The following is a 16619-nucleotide window of genomic DNA, read 5'->3' as shown; positions in this document are numbered from 1 at the left end:
TTTTTACTTCTTGTTAAGCCATTTTTGTTAATAAATATTCTCATTATAACTACAGCGTGACTATTGCTAATTCCCTAAAGAAAGCGCACTTATATTGTAACCGCAAAATTCCCTTATGCAAGTGAAGTAATTGGGCCCAATGCAATAATGTCTGTGATGTACTATCATATCCAGTAAAAAATCCAAAAGTAGTATTGCTAATTCCCCAAATTAGCGTGTTCCATGAATACATGCATAAGATCAGGATGCATGGGCATATGTGCACTTGCATGCAAGAGGATTTGGTAACTGTGGAAAATGTTGCTTCCAGCAAACAATTTTCATCAGGACCATGGCAGGGGAAGGAAGGGTTTACTCTTCTTCTGAAAACCCTGCAATCCACTGGTGGTTGGACCCTCTGTAGCAGCTATTTTTTGTGTGTGGGTGTGGTGTGGGTGTGTGGTGTGGGTGTATTAGAACATGTATATTAATTGTATTCACACAATAAACATAATGTATAATTTGGCCCTTAGATTATTTGTTGCTATTAAAGGTAAAGGGACCCCTGACTATTAGGTCCAGTCATGGACAACTCTGGGGTTGCAGGGCTCATCTCGCTTTACTGGCCAAGGGAGCCGGCCTACAGCTTCTGGGTCATGTGGCCAGCATGATTAAGCCGCTAAGCATGAGCAGCGCACGGAAACGCCATTTACTTTCCCACCGGAGCGGTACCTATTTATCTTTGATATGCTTTCAAACTGCTAGGTTGGCAGGAGCAGGAACCGAGCAATGGGAGCTCACCCCGTCGTGAGGATTCGAACCGCCGACCTTCTGATCGGCAAGTCCTAGGCTCTGTGGTTTAACCCACAACGTCACCTGCATTACGTAGTGTCTAAACAAGCATATGACTTTCCTTTCTTGTAAAACTATCTAGAATGTTTGTTTGATTGATGAGAATGTCATCATTGGTCATTAGTTTGATACCACATGCTTTCTTTCTGCAATCCTATGTACTAATAGTGACTCATGTAGACAAAAGTGCACTGTCCATGCACAAGAATGAAGTATCAGCAGACTTGCGGGATCTCCAAAGTTTACAGGGGAGGAAGGGAAAAAAAACTTTTGGGGTAGCAAAGCTTAAAAAAATCAAACCATAAAACAGCCCAAGGAGGACTACGGTTTGGGGAGATGCATTTAAAGGTGAACGCACCAAATTCACACTTTCTGAAACAAGAGGTTTTCCCTTTTCTCTGTCTTGAAACTTCCATCATTCATCTTCAGTGGATGCCCCAGGCTCTAGTCTTATGAGTGAAGGAGAAACCCTTTTCCTTTTTACACTTTCCCCACATTGTGCACGTTGTTTAGGGCCCCATACCCTGCCAGCAAAACCTTAAATTTGGCCTGGTAACATTTGGGTAGCCTCACAACTGGTTTTGTGTGTTGACAGAAAGCAACCTAGGCTACATGCCATGCAGCTGCATTCTATACTAGCTGCAGCTTCCAGATCAAATGCAAGGGCAGCCCCACACAGAGCACATTGCAATAATCAAATCATGACCTTTCCAATGCATGAACCTCTTGAGCCAAACTACCCCTGTCCGGGAATGGCTGCATCTATCACACCAACTTGAGAGTGGTAAAAAGCACTCCTAATCACCAAGGCCACTGAATTACCATGATGGATCAATGATTATTCCCAGACTCCTGGGACCCAATGATAGATCAAGGAGTACCTGTTCAGAGGAAGTGCAACCCCATCCAAAACAGACCTATAAGAGACCTATCTCCCAGACCATAGAACCACCCACCCACAGGTCCACCATCTTACTAGGATTCAGCTTCAGTTTACTGGCCCTTATCTAGGTCAACACTGCCTCTTGACATCACCCTTTCCTTTTACTATATATTTCCCTTTGAGGAAGCTAAAATGGTAGTTGTGCATATTTACAGCTGCGTATTATAGTACTGTGTGCACAAAAATTAAAGAAGTGTCCCTGTATAATGCAGTAACCATTTTGCTTGAGGCACCACCACCCCAACACTAACATGGGTGGGAACCAGCACTTGATAAATGTTGTTTATTGGGGTCAGAAATGAAGCATGGGCATATCCAACTCTTCAAACAAGCACTGTAATGACTTGCTCCCAGTGTTCTGGGCGACATTGCCCTTTATTTCACGTCAGCTAATCTGCACACACTGTCCTTCCAACATTATCCTAAACTATTCTGCCAATCCAAACAATCCATTTGCCATGGTTTGCAGCATCAAAATTCTTGAGTCTTCAAAACAAGTTGTTTGCATTAGCAGGAAGAGTTATGGAAGCAAGAGGCTGTGTATTGTATTTCTGTCTCACAAGCAGGTGCCCTGAGAAGCATCTATTTGTAGCAACACAATCCAGATGCCATGGCAATGCTTCTTTACATGGGCAATTGTGTACATTCCCGTGAGTTTACTCTCACCCCCAGGAGGGGTCACCTCGCAAAGTTTTCTTGTCCTGGACGGGCTCCTCGATACTAAGAAACTCATAACTAATTACTATGACTTCAATTCTTAACTGGACCAGCTGTGTCAAAGCAAGGAAGCCACAGTTCCCAAGTGTTGTAGGATCTATAATTTATCTTCCCTATAAAAAAGTCAATATTGGACAAAAGAATGACATTTAAAAAAATCATAAAATAAGTAGTGTGGTATTTACCCAACACAGTCTTTTCTTCTCATAAGTTTTATATCACATGTTGAGCTCTGTTTATACACCTCTTATGCTTTTTGTGTGCGTGAGAGTCGGATTATTCTCTTTTCACTTTGGAAGACTTCTGGGCTAGAGATGAAACAAGACCACTGAGAAAAGAATGTGCCTACGAGAGAGCCTCTGAAGACACTGAATTTTTAATGCCGTAAAATGGGTTAGGAATCTAATTGTAATTTTTCTTAATTTTAAAATAGTGTTCTTAAGACACCCTGGTTGCTCAGGTTTGGGAGAAGGAATAATGAAAGTGTTTATTTCTTTATGTGCACACTCAGTGGCACTGTTTTTGTTTGCATATGGAAAGCCAAGTCTCGCAGCAACAACAGCGTCAGATGAAATAAGGAGAGCTCTTTTAATATTAGAACAGCAGCAGAAGTGAACTCTTCATCAAAGATTTAGGGACTGGTCCTGCAGCCTTTCTTCGCAAGAAGAGTTTTTTGTTCTCTTAGAGTTGTTTTAGGTCTTACAACCCATATTCAGATGTGATGCTCTTACCCTGGAAAGGGGTAACTCTGCAAGCATTTGGGTTTATTTAATTTATCATTATCAGACCAAGAGATCCACCCATTCTACCTTAATTCAGTATCCCATTTCCTATGGTGACCAGTCAGATTCCTTTGAGAAGCCCACCAGGAACTGAAACATTGTTATGGAAAATTCAAATTGGCTTTTGTTTTTTGGGGAAATAATATAAAACAAGACTATTTAAGTATCATAATTGAATTTTGAAAAAGATCCCAGTCAAATAAAGTTTGATAATCTTTACTACGAATTTGGAAAGTAGGAGATGGTTGTAACCCAATGAACAAAGGAGGTAAATAATTATTTTAAAGCCTTAAGCTTTCCTAAGAAGCAGAAGAGAGTTGCATATAGTGTCAGTATATGGTTTTGTTATTATGTGGCACTGGATTTGGCCATACCTGAGCAGAATAAATAATGTCTTGTTCTAGCTCAGTTCCTGTTGCACATAGAATAAAATTATTTTTAGCTTCCTCTAAGTCCTCCATGACAGGGGACAAGAATAATAACAACGTACATGGGACAATGCTGTGGCAAGGAGAGAATCAAGGTTCATACCAAAACCAGCATCCTAAATCTTAGTATCAATTCAGTTTAATTGGGTTGTAGATTATGCTAGATGTTACTCGGATCATCCCTGGAACTCTCTTTTTCTCTCAGGGTATTATTTTTGTGCCTAGATGTGTGGTATTTTAATGGCCTGTTGCATTATTCTGTTATTTGTCTTACCTATAAGACAAATGCAAAAGAGCGTTTATTTTTTTTTAATAAAAAAATGAATAAAACATATGGAGTGGGAAAACATTATCAACACTACAGGACCCCTGTGGAAATTGCTGAGAACTTACTTTCCTAATTTGATTAGCTAAAGACCTCCTTTTTCTGACACACATTAAGGATTTTGATTGATACCTTTTTATGGTTACTGGGTGATCGTCTCTTTGTCAGTTGGTGAAAGCAAAGGCAATCCACTAACAACCGTGAATCAATACGGTGGTCAGTATTCACACGTGTATTGCCAAGAGTTTTCTGATATTCATTGCTACCCTAACCTGCTTTCCTGTTCTTTCCTACACACTGCAAATGACCTCTGTAAACATACAAATTCCAGTTCACTTCCCTGCAGATTCAAGAGTGTGAGTCAGTGCCCTGAGGGAATAATGAGGAATTCATTGCTGTTGCTACAAAGAATGAAGTAGGAGAAACAATGCACATTTTCTCCTCAGAATGAGAGGAACAAATAGAAAAGAAGAGTACCAGACTTGAAGATCATGGAATTGTAGTGGTAGCTAATTTGTAGTAGCTAATTTGAAAATGAGATCAGGGACTGCCTTCTGGCCAGCATGGAGTGGACCAGAATGAGACACCCACACAAAGAATGGAGCAATGTGAGTGTGTGTGTGTAAAAGTGGGGGGGGGGGGAGAACACTTTGTGAAAACTATTTCCCTGCATCAGCCATGTCAGACCCTAGAATTGATTGTGACCTGGTTCACAAAGTTGTATGGCTACATGGAGGTTTTGGCAGAGAAAACTATGGGCAATTATCCTGGTTCCAATTCACTACAGAATGCTTGAATACTCAAACTGGGAGGAGGTTGAGAGTGCACATGCCAGCTCTAACCTCAAGGCCCCTGAATGCAGCACCCTCAACCTTCCCATATGGACCAAGAAGGACTGAAGAGAGCTTTTAAGCATATTCAGTTGAATGTGCTTAGAAGCCCATCTGCAGTTGGAAGGCAAGTAGAACTGGGTAGTCATACCACAAGGTCCCTGGAACATGGAAAATTTAAGTTTAAGAGAATTCTGCCAACATGTTGCACCTCTGACATGACAGTTAATTTAATAAATAATAGTTAATTTTAATAAATAATAATAATATTAATAATAATATATAGACTGCTTTGTCATGAATTCTACTCATATTGATCCAGAGCAGATTCCAACGCATAGTTAGCAGAGTAAAAACTTAAAACACGTTGCATAGACCAGAGGCAATTAATATTTCATCCAGCAGAGCTTTACTGCGACTGAAGGCAAATAAGCATAATGGTCACAAATCCAATACATTGAGGATTAGCACTGTCCATAAGAAATCCAGTTGCAGCAAACTTATCTTAAACTTACAACAACTTATCATAAGACTAAAACCTGAACACTAAGCATACTATATACAGAACACCACACCAGAAGGAAAGAGAGATAGAAAGTGAAACCCAGGTTCCTTCTGGCCTTATTCTTATAGTCAGCATGACCTTGACAGAAAGAGATAACAGGACCAGTGTAAGCCAGCTGTACTCGGCTTCTCTGAAGGAATAACCCAAACATAATGAACCTTCTGCCCCTTTCTAGGCAGAATAGAAACTTAAGTGTCAGCTAAAAACTTCCAGCTTGCACCAGTTTCTTTCACACAGATAAGCTTACAGAACCCTATTGAATTAATTAGAATAGGAAAGATCTCTACACATCAGATCAATACTTTCTGTACCAAGAAATGCAAACTGACATGCTTCCACACAGGCCATTTACTTTTTATGGGGCATCTGAATAATCTCATGATTAAAAAAAAACACATTATTTCCCCTTTCAGCTTCCATTTTACCTGAAAGTCAGAAAACTCAACTTCTCCAAGTGTCCAATTTCTCCAGGTGTAGATGCCCTATCATGCAGCTGATCCACAGGTGGGGGCAGCTAAGGTCTGTATAGATTGCTCAACTCATTTCCTTTTCTATGACCTATATTGCCTCTCTAGGAATCAACTTTATAGCTTTAACCCTTCATTTTCCAAACAGCATTGCCTTAATATCCATTTTTCTCCCCCTTCCTTACACCCCCTCCCACACAATTATAGTGGGAAGACAGTTATGACTGGGAACACCTAGAAAGTGAAGTTTTTTTTTTGTGTGTGTGTGTGTGTTATGGTCATGGCATTAAAGTGAGGAGAACCAAGAAGGGAAAGCAAAGGAACAAATGAGAGAAAAGATTGGGGAGCATTTATCTTGTCAGTAGAAATAACTGGATTTATTTTGTGATTTTTTTATCATTGCTTCTTTTTTTAAAAAAATCCCCAATAAGGTGCTTTCCCAGGAGTTCTGAAAAGACTTTTTCACATATGTGATCTTATTAATAGTTCCATGCAAGAAAAGACATTAGGTTCATAGTCAAGACAGTTTCTTTCATACGTTTGCTTAGATTCAGAAATGACATAAGCCTTATGAATAATGTAGTGTGTGCATATTGTCATCTTTGGATAATATCATCAAATACACCAAGAATCCCTCTAAATTATTGTTCACTCAAATACCTCCCTCAGTCATGAGGCTGAATTAAATTGAAAGCACACAGCCAGGATCCAAACAAGGGTAAATTTAACAGCAGTCATAAACTCTGCTGAAATCTGGAATAATTGTATACCCATTATTAAACTGGCCCAGAGTCCCCATTTACAGAAACCGGGGGTCTTTCTGATCATGGAGTTTAGACCAGTCATCTGCTTAATCTGGTCTTAATCAATGTGGACTTTTTATTGTTACTTTTTAGAATCAAGATAATATTTGATCTGTGGGCAAGAGAAATGTGCTATAAATGCAGGGTTTTTCCTCTGTGTGCTCCATGGAAAATATACTATTATAGAAGGTCTTTTTAAATAAATAAAAATTAGTACTCATAACACAGTGCAAAACAAAAAACCTCACTCTATGGAATATATGGAAATTTAAAAAAACATGTTATCTCTTCCTTTTCTAAAAAAAAACAGGTAATGGAGACAATTTACAATACAAAAACCAGGGACCGTGGAGAAGAGTTGCTGGGGTATACGATGATCCAGTCTGTTATTATTGCAGGACAGTTTCCAATAGGGCATACCTTGGATCCTGTCAAACCTGGGAAATATTCTGACGCTGTGGTTCATAAAGACTTATGACCATTTCATCTCTTGTTTGCCAATGTCTGTGGAAGTGTTTATCTAAATGGCTCAACATTTGCTCAAATCAGCAGCATCCACATCATCCTCATCACCACCATTATTAAATTGTTTTCTTCACTACTCTTCGCCATGAGGTCTTAGAGCAGGTTATCAACTTAACAACTTTTTGGGGAAATCATAAAAAAGCTCAACAACTTCAATCCTAAAAAAGGTCAACAACTTTGGTCGGCCCTTTGATCGGCCCTCACGGCCCTTCACTTCATCAAATCCGGCCCTCTTTGAAAAAAGTTTGGACACCACTGGTTACTCCACAAACCTCTGAATGCAGAGGAATTAGCATGTGGGCACCTCCCTAAATTTAATCCCAAAGAGAGTCTGTAAGGAAGGACGCAGTGTTTCAGATATTTGGAGCCTAAATAGTTTATGGCTTTAAATTCTTGAATTGGGTCCAGAAATGTTCTAGTAACCAATTGATGTTAAACTGGAAGTGTCTCCTTGACTTCAGCTTATCATGTTACATTATTTTTGCTTACTGAAATAAAATATATTGCACAACCACGCCTCCCACAGCAGCAGGGGCAAGACACACACTGACTAAACAATACAGAAGACCTCTCCCCATATCAACCTGTCTGTACTTTAAGATCAACATAATGGGCTCTTCTATTGTTTCACTATTAGGGAGGCTCATTCAGGGACATAATGCAGAATAGACGTTAAACAGTTGAGCTGTTCAGGTTTGTATGAGTGGCTGTTTTTTTTTTAAAGGTTTCTTTTTAAATTTATTTATTTAAATAATAGAGCAAAAATAGAACATCAACAGAAAAAAATGAAATGAAATTGGGGGGGGGACACAGTTCAAAAACACTGAAAACAAATATACTTGTTGTATAGTACTCCCCCCACCCACCAGCAGCTTCCCTCCGCTACAATTCGACTTCTTTAAATCACTATCTCCACATTTATCCTTGCATTCTCCAAATGTATCGGTATATGTACTTCTTTTATTGTATGAGTGGCTGTTTTAGTTTCCAGTCCACTGTATTTAGTTGCTACCATTTGCTACTGTTTTTATGAATCTCATACACACACACACACACACACACACACACACACACACACACTGGTGGTTGTTTATAATTTATTTTATGTTGTACCCCACTCTGGCATCAGTACAGAAGATGGGCACATTTACAAATCTTTTGAATAAATAAACTGGTGAATTTCATTAAACATTATATGGGAAATGGGGCAGAGCAGACTATACCCAGAGATGCTGTTTTCTGCAGGAGGCTTGTGTCTGCTGTAACTTTTAGATCTATCCATACATCTTCCCCACCTCCTACCCCGCACCACGTCCACACTAAGGCCTTGCAGTGATTGGATAGGAGTTTCCTTTGTACAAAGTCCATGTGTGACTAGTAGGCTCACTTGCAAGCACCTGACATCGCCCTGGTCCAGCATCAATTCCACTGAAAGTGCAAGGGAGCCTGGCTTTTCCTTTGTGGAGGGATGAGGGTTGTCAGCCTTTCTTAGGATTCACTTTGCGGTCATCCTCGTTTCCGTGCAGAAGTATTCAGAGCTGCAAATCACATGCTCAAGCCAAACCCCAGCTAGCATTGCATGGGGCTTGCATAGGAGCAGTGTGTGACAGATTACGGACTACATATCAATTCATTTGTCAGCCGCTGATCTGAGCTTACAGCAGTGGGGAAGGAAGAACAATTTGTGTCTCTCGCAGTTTTTGTGATGCAGAGCTGTTGGTACTAAGAAGCAGGATTAGAACATCACCTCATTTCTCACACAGTGCAGAACACACTAACAGCTGGCGGTCACTAGAGATCTTAGTCAGATTCAAATCACTAACCTAAAAGGTGAAAGCCTCCACATCCCATTACCAAATCCTAATACATCCCATCCCCCGGTCAATTAAGGGTTGATCATTACGAATTCCATGTTGGGTTAATTAATTACTATATCTGAACTCTGCCGTAGGATTTATTAGATCATCAGGGGCCTGCAATTTATTTTATTTAGTGCTGCATGAAACGGTTCTTTCAAAAAAATAAAAATAAATCCCTAACTAAAAATTTTAAGAACGCCGTGTTTTTTTTTTCCTATACACAAACTGCTATGTAGACATTACATATATTATTGAAGCAATCCTTTGGGATTGGCAGGAACAGCAAGGCAGCGAGCTAACAAGCTGGCCCAGAGGATAAAGTACATGTGGACCACCACAGATACAAGCAGCGTGAAAGCCAGAGGGCCTGCAGAAACTATTGCCATGTTAATGAACCTCCACATATAATGTGAAAAGGTTTGTTTATAGAAAGGTGCAGGATGGAAGGTTATTTTCAAATCCTCTTGGAACGAACCAGATTTGCTTTTCAAAATACACAAATATTAGAAAAAGAAGCTCAATGTCCAGGAGGTAAATCAATCCATCATTACCTACCCCAAGCTCCCACATTGCAGCTTGAGTAGAAAAATACTGCAAAGGACATTTGCCCCTAATGAGGGACCAGAAATTCTCCTCATCCGCAAAGCTCATTCCTGAAAGCTGTCTGGCATGCCATGACTTACACCAGTAGCCAACGAAGAAAATAAGATCTACATTTGCTTATGAGCACATGTGAAGTAGTAAATAATATAGCTTTTGAGTATGAGTAAACTGTATTTCTCTTACTTCTGAATAGCGATGGGGGAAATTGATTCAGTTTGCATTTAAAGGCAAATCAAATTCACACTTACCAAAGCATTATGTGAATGGAAAACAGTTATCCATTGACATTTACACTTTTCTGAATTTTGCAATGCATAGAAAATTGTGCATAAAAAATGAATATATTTATGAATATAATATTCATTCGTATAATTGGGGGGCTGCTTGCAAAAATGTGTACATTGATAAAAACTGTGTGCAATGTGTTTATGAGGTGAAATTCACACTAAAATCCTGATGTGTTTTCATAAGATTTAAACAAAAATCCCAAATTGCTGGAAAAATGCAGAGAACTAAATTTCAGATTGGAAAAATAAGAAACTGGGAGAACAGAAATTGACAGATCTTTCCATCCCTACTGCTCAGTGACCATTGCTTTCAAACCGCTCCTTATCTGGCATTAGGTAATCCAGTAACAGGACATGGATCCAAGCCATGTTTGATCACCACCCAACACTTTCTATTTTACACCCAAATGACAGAAAAAACCATGCAGAACTACCCCCAAGTCCAGAGTTACTACATGAACAACAGATATCTGATATCTAGGATGATTATGGAGAACAAAGGAAGCTGCTTTACCCAATCACACCCTTGGTCCATCTAGTTCAGCATTGTCAAAGCTGAGTGGCAGTAGCTCTCTCACACTTCTCTCTTTCCCATTCCTAGCTGGGGATGCCAAGAATTGCACCTGAGACCTTGTGCGATCGTGCAGAGCATATGCTCCACCACTGAGCTATGGCCCTTCCAGCACAGAGAAATCCCATACACATCTAAAGTGACTATTGGATGGATGGTGCTGTTTATAGTTTTTCTCGGGTTTTATTGTACTGTTTTTATTCTCTTTAAACTGTACACTGCCCTCGGAGCTTTTGGAGACGCGTGGTTCATAAATCTGCAAAACAAAGGAAGAACCGGTCCAGATCAAAATGTTTGACTTCTAAATCAGGCTGGATTCCCAGCACTTTCTCCTTGTGGAAGGAGAGTTCTGGCATAGAGGGGGCCAATGCCTGCTGTTGCTGCAGCCCCAGTTGCCGTGCCAACACGAGCAAATGAGGTGCCTCCTTACACAGGTGCTGGCAAAGATCCATAAAGCCTTCGAACATTTCTGAAGGTCTGGCCCTTTAGAGTGTAATATTCCTAACCCCATTAACATACATGGTGATGATTCTGTCGACTTTTGTGAAAATCTGCATTTTCAACGTGCCACCCTCTGACTCTTGCTCTGACTCATACTGCATGTGGCTTGAGTATTGCAACCTTACAGTTTAAATATATCCAAATCTGAATGCTACAAAAACCACAACTGTGTAAACTAGCTCACTTTCATTTCTGCCATTTGAAATTTATGCCACGACCTCCAGGGAATTAAGCTGGCTTAAATACAAGTTGTAATAGTTTGAGGATCCCGAAGCTCCATATAAACAGCAAGAAAAATGTTTTCAGTTCTATGGGCCATGGCTAATACTTCCTCTACTGAACATATTTGGACTAAAATGGTTTCCAAGTCTACTCCAAGGGCAAAATTTAGATCTTTTGTTTTAATTTTGGCTCTTTAGGGCTTATCAAAGATGCATATTGATTTTTGTCAGCAGTCCAAGGCACTTTGTGCTATCTTCATCGATGCCAACTTTTGGCAAGGCATCTAATTCTGGAATAAAAAAAATGGGTGTGACAATATAAAAATACAGTCCAAATTTGATTAAAGCAGCAAACGGTTGCAAAGATGATGAGGCCAATTTGCAAAGTGCTTGGAGCAGCAGCAGTGAGAGTGCTTTGCCTTATTAATCTGTGAATATTAATGCAGCTGCCCATAACAGATGACAATGCATTTTTTCATTTTCTAAAGGTGAGTTGGGGGGATCCCAGACCTGAAAAATTACAGGAAATGTCAATTTGCTGTACCTCTAAAAGGCATACTGAGGGATTAGGGGATATTATTTTAAGAGAAAACCAACACTTATCCTCCTTGAAAGAAAATGGCAAGGAAGTAAGACTAAAGTCATGAAGTGCCAGCCTAGAACTGCTTGTTGTTTCAGCAGGTAATTGCTACCAATTCCCAGCATCCTTAAGAAACTATCGTTCCCAATATTCCTTGTCAGGAGTCATGTACTTTAAATAGATTGGCGGTGCAGTGATACTTTGACACACTTATAACAAGGGATAGGAACAGATGCCTCATCACATGGGATGGAAAACAACCACCAAACCTCCCCAAAACACATTCTTCCAGCATTTCAGGCAGCTACTCACCATAAATGTTTAAGGATAAACATCACATGGTTCCACAGAGCCAGCTTGAATGACAGGGTTATCAGTGTAGTCATTTTATAGATCAGAGGTGCGGAAACTGAGGCCCTCCGGATATTTTTGAACTCCCGGCAGCCCCAGCCACAAGTTCCCCACTCCTGTTATAGGTGGACAAGGGACAAGGAATATAGCACCTTGGCCAAGGGCATTCAGCATGTTTTTCGGTGGGTAGGAATTTTATCAAAGATATCCCATAATACAAGTGTATCACCCTCTGTGGTATCACATACTAATGTTCCACTATTCTAAGTTGGATAAGTTCATCATAATGCAGAAGGCTGTTTACAGTTATCATCTGAACATTGCTACCCACTGATGGGAGTTTTCTATACTTTGGAAGCTGTCACTGGTGAGCTTTATTCTTGTAGGCAAACCTGGGAGAAAACCATCACCTCCCCTTTCCTCCCAGATGTACTTCCTGCTGTGTGAAATCCACTCTGGCCATTTCCTTATTTATCAACAGCTGAATTCATCCATAGTGTACTAGCTGAATCTTTGTTCTCCCATCTGCCCTGTTACATGTCTACTTGAATCTTTCCATACAGCACTGAGACGTCTCAGAGTCCCCCAGGATGACATCAGAACTGAAATCTTTCAGCCTTAGTGATGAACTTGAAGTAAATGGACCAAAGACTGAACAGTGGAATCCTATGGATATCTACTTAGAACTAAGCTGCTACATGGGGCTTACTCCCAAGTAATTGTGCATAGGATTTCAGCCTTAGACCAGGTAAGTACCTGAAAAGTCCTAGGACATATCTAAACCTCATGTGATTTAGCAGCATCCTGTGTTATAACAAAACTGAGATAGAAATATGGGCAGGAGCCAATTCAAATGAACAACGTGACCCCCTTGACCTCCCAGTGGCTTTTGATACCATTGACCACAGTATCTTTCTGGAGTGGCTCAGGGAGGTGTGCTTCAGTGGTTCTGCTCTTACCTCCAGGGCTATTTCCAGAAAGTAACCATGGAGAGTCACTATTCAACACCATGAAAGCTTTCCTGTGCTATCCTTCAGGGTTCCAACTTGTCCTCCATTTTATTTAACAACTATATGAAGGCTTAAGCAGTATGTGGACTGAGAACTCCCACAAGTGCAAGCTGGATTTCGAAGGGGCAGAGGAACCAGAGACCAAATTGCAAACATGAGCTGGATTATGGAGAAAGCTAGAGAGTTCCAGAAAGACATCTACTTCTGCTTCATTGACTATGCAAAAGCCTTTGACTGTGTTGACCACAACAAACGATGGCAAGTTCTTAAAGAAATGGGAGTGCCTGATCACCTCATCTGTCTCCTGAGAAATCTCTATGTGGGACAAGAAGCTACAGTTAGAACTGGATATGGAACAACTGATTGGTTCAAAATTGGAAAAGGAGTACAGCAAGGCTGTATATTGTCTCCCTGCTTATTTAACTTATATGCAGAATTCATCATGCGAAAGGCTGGGCTGGATGAATCCCAAGCCGGAATTAAGATTGCCGGAAGAAATATCAACAATCTCAGATATGCAGATGACACAACCTTGATGGCAGAAAGTGAGGAGGAATTAAAGAACCTTTTAATGAGAGTGAAAGAGGAGAGCGCAAAATATGGTCTGAAGCTCAACATCAAAAAAATGAAGATCATGGCCACGGGCCCATCACCTCCTGGCAAATAGAAGGGGAAGAAATGGAGGCAGTGGCAGATTTTACTTTCTTGGGCTCCATGATCACTACAGATGGTGACAGCAGCCACGAAATTAAAAGACGCCTGCTCCTTGGGAGAAAGGCGATGGCAAACCTAGACAGCATCTTAAAAAGCAGAGACATCACCTTGCCAACAAAGGTCCGTATAGTTAAAGCCATGGTTTTCCCAGTAGTGATGTATGGAAGTGAGAGCTGGACCATAAAGAAGGCTGATCGCCAAAGAATTGATGCTTTTGAATTCTGGTGCTGGAGGAGACTCTTGAGAGTCCCATGGACTGCAAGAAGATCCATTCTTAAGGAAATCAGCCCTGAGTGCTCACTGGAAGGACAGATCGTGAAGCTGAGGCTCCAATACTTTGGCCACCTCATGAGAAGAGAAGACTCCCTGGAAAAGACCCTGATGGTGGGAAAGATGGAGGGCACAAGGAGAAGGGGACGACAGAGGACGAGATGCTTGGACAGTGTTCTCGATGCTACAAACATGAGTCTGACCAAACTGCGGGAGGAAGTGGAAGACAGGAGTGCCTGGTGTGCTCTGGTCCATGGGATCACGAAGAGTTGGACACAACTAAACGACTAAACAACAACAACATATGAAGCCACAGGCATCAGTTATCAGGAGTTTTGGACTGACGTGTTACCAGTATGCAGGTGACACCAAGTCCTAACTCTCAATTCTTTCTGAATCAGGAGACGTGGCTGAGGTGCTAGACAGGTCTTTGGAGGCAGTTACAGACTGGATGTTGACCATAAAAGTTGAAGTTGAATCCTGAAAAGACAGACGTAACACATGTTCCAAGTTCTTGAGTCGAAGAAATGTGAATATGGTTTGTTCTGGAAGGAGCAGGTCTGTAGTTTGGGGGCATTCCTGGATCCAACATTGGCGCTTTAGGCTTGGAGTGTCTATTTCTTGCTCTGGCTAGTTCACCAGCTATAGCTCCTTTTGGACAGAGGTGACTTGGCCATGATACTCCACACTCTGATAACTTGCAGATTGAATTATTGCTATGTGCTCTATCTGGTGCTGCCCTTGAAGACAATACAGAAGCTTCAACTGCTCCAAAATGCAGAAGCCAGATGACTGGGTAGTGTTCCCTTTAGAACTCATATAACAACAAGATAGTTTCCTGGTTTCTTTGTAGGCCAACAGAGGATGCCCACATTTGTGCTGAAAGTCCTAAATGACTCTTGTGCCAAATATCTGAAAGACTGCCTCAATCCCACCTCCATCCCTACAGACCCTCTTGGGTGCTAAGATCAGCGGAGAAGGTCCATCCTCTTGGTAGGTCCATCACCTTCTTAAGTTTGGGAGGTGGCCCATTATTTATGGCAGCCCCTACACTGGGAAATTGCCTCTTCACAGAGGAGCATCTGGCACCTTTACTGTATTGTTTCAGGAGTATGCTGAAGACTCACCACTTTACCCTGTCCTTTGACATATCAGATGTGTGCTTTCAGGACTGTTGTTTCAAATGTTTTTAATATTGAATTTTAAATTGTTGTAACCCACCCTGGGTCTTGCTGGTGAAGGGCAGAATAAATTGAATCATCATCATCACCATCCATCACTGCTAAAACTTCAGCTGAGCCATCAGTCCAGGTCCAAATGCAAGGAGGCTAAGCACTTTCTAATAGCTTCCTCTTTTATCTGGCTGCAGTAGTGAGGTGCCAGAGAGATGCCCAGGAATAGCAGCAGCTGGCATTGTGTGTTTGGTTCCCCTCAATAAGCTGCCCCTCATCCCACTCTCCCAAGAGCAAATGTAACTTTTGCCTCATGGGCAGAATAGCTCTTGAGTGGAAGGAACTGCCTCAGGCTTAGCACAAGAGTGGTTTTTGTTTTTTTCGTTTAACAAACTTCCAGCCCCAATTTTTTGTAGCCAACTTCCAATTTAATGTAAGCCACAGCATTTTAAATGCAACAAAATTCATAGCAATTCATTTTCATGCAGCTTCGCACAACACTTTGCATGGGCAATGAATCACAGCCATTCTGCAAAATTAAAATACTTTGCTAACTCTTAAATCTGCTACTGAGGACATATTTCAAAACAATTTTGGCATTAATAAGCTGGGCAGCCTGTTTTGTCAAATTGTTCTGGCACTGACAATGCAGACTGACTGATATCTTGAATGACCCTGGCACTAGAAAACCAGGCTGGCTGGGATTTCACTTCACCCTGGCACCAACTGTCTGGAAGTGGAACTGGTTTTTTCAGATTAATGAGTACCCTAAAAACTGTATAAAATTGGAAAAGGAAAAGGTGCTTTCAAAAAGGGAGAAACTACTTGCTGCCTTCCCACTGGCCAGTTGCCCCTTCATCTTCTCCACACAACTCTTATCTGCTTTCCAGAGGTTCACTCTGGAAGTCTTCTGTTTAATCATGTTCTTATTTCAGGAGAGTTTGTATTTTGTCAGGCGAGTCTTGCTGTAAGATTTATAAAGCAGCTGTCTTTATTGTGCTAATGTGCAACAACAGCATTGGTTAAATGCTAATCTTAGGAAGAAGCTACATAGTTAAACTAAGAGCCACATAGTAGTGAGTTAAAAGCTTCCTACATAATAAAGGCGTACAGGAGCCTTTTCATACGTTATCAGAGTGGTGCGGAGGCAACTTCTGCATGACTGGATCACAAGCTGCTCTGGCAACATTGGTGGGGAGAGAGGACACCACATATGGATCAAATGAGACTGGCATGGTAGCTTTGTATTAGAGGGCCAAATTAC

Source organism: Podarcis filfolensis, assembly GCF_964270895.1.
Source record: "Podarcis filfolensis genome assembly, chromosome: 7".
Classification (NCBI taxonomy): domain Eukaryota; kingdom Metazoa; phylum Chordata; class Lepidosauria; order Squamata; family Lacertidae; genus Podarcis; species Podarcis filfolensis.
The sequence above is the reverse complement of the archived record's forward strand: the minus strand, read 5'-3'. Positions refer to the sequence as shown.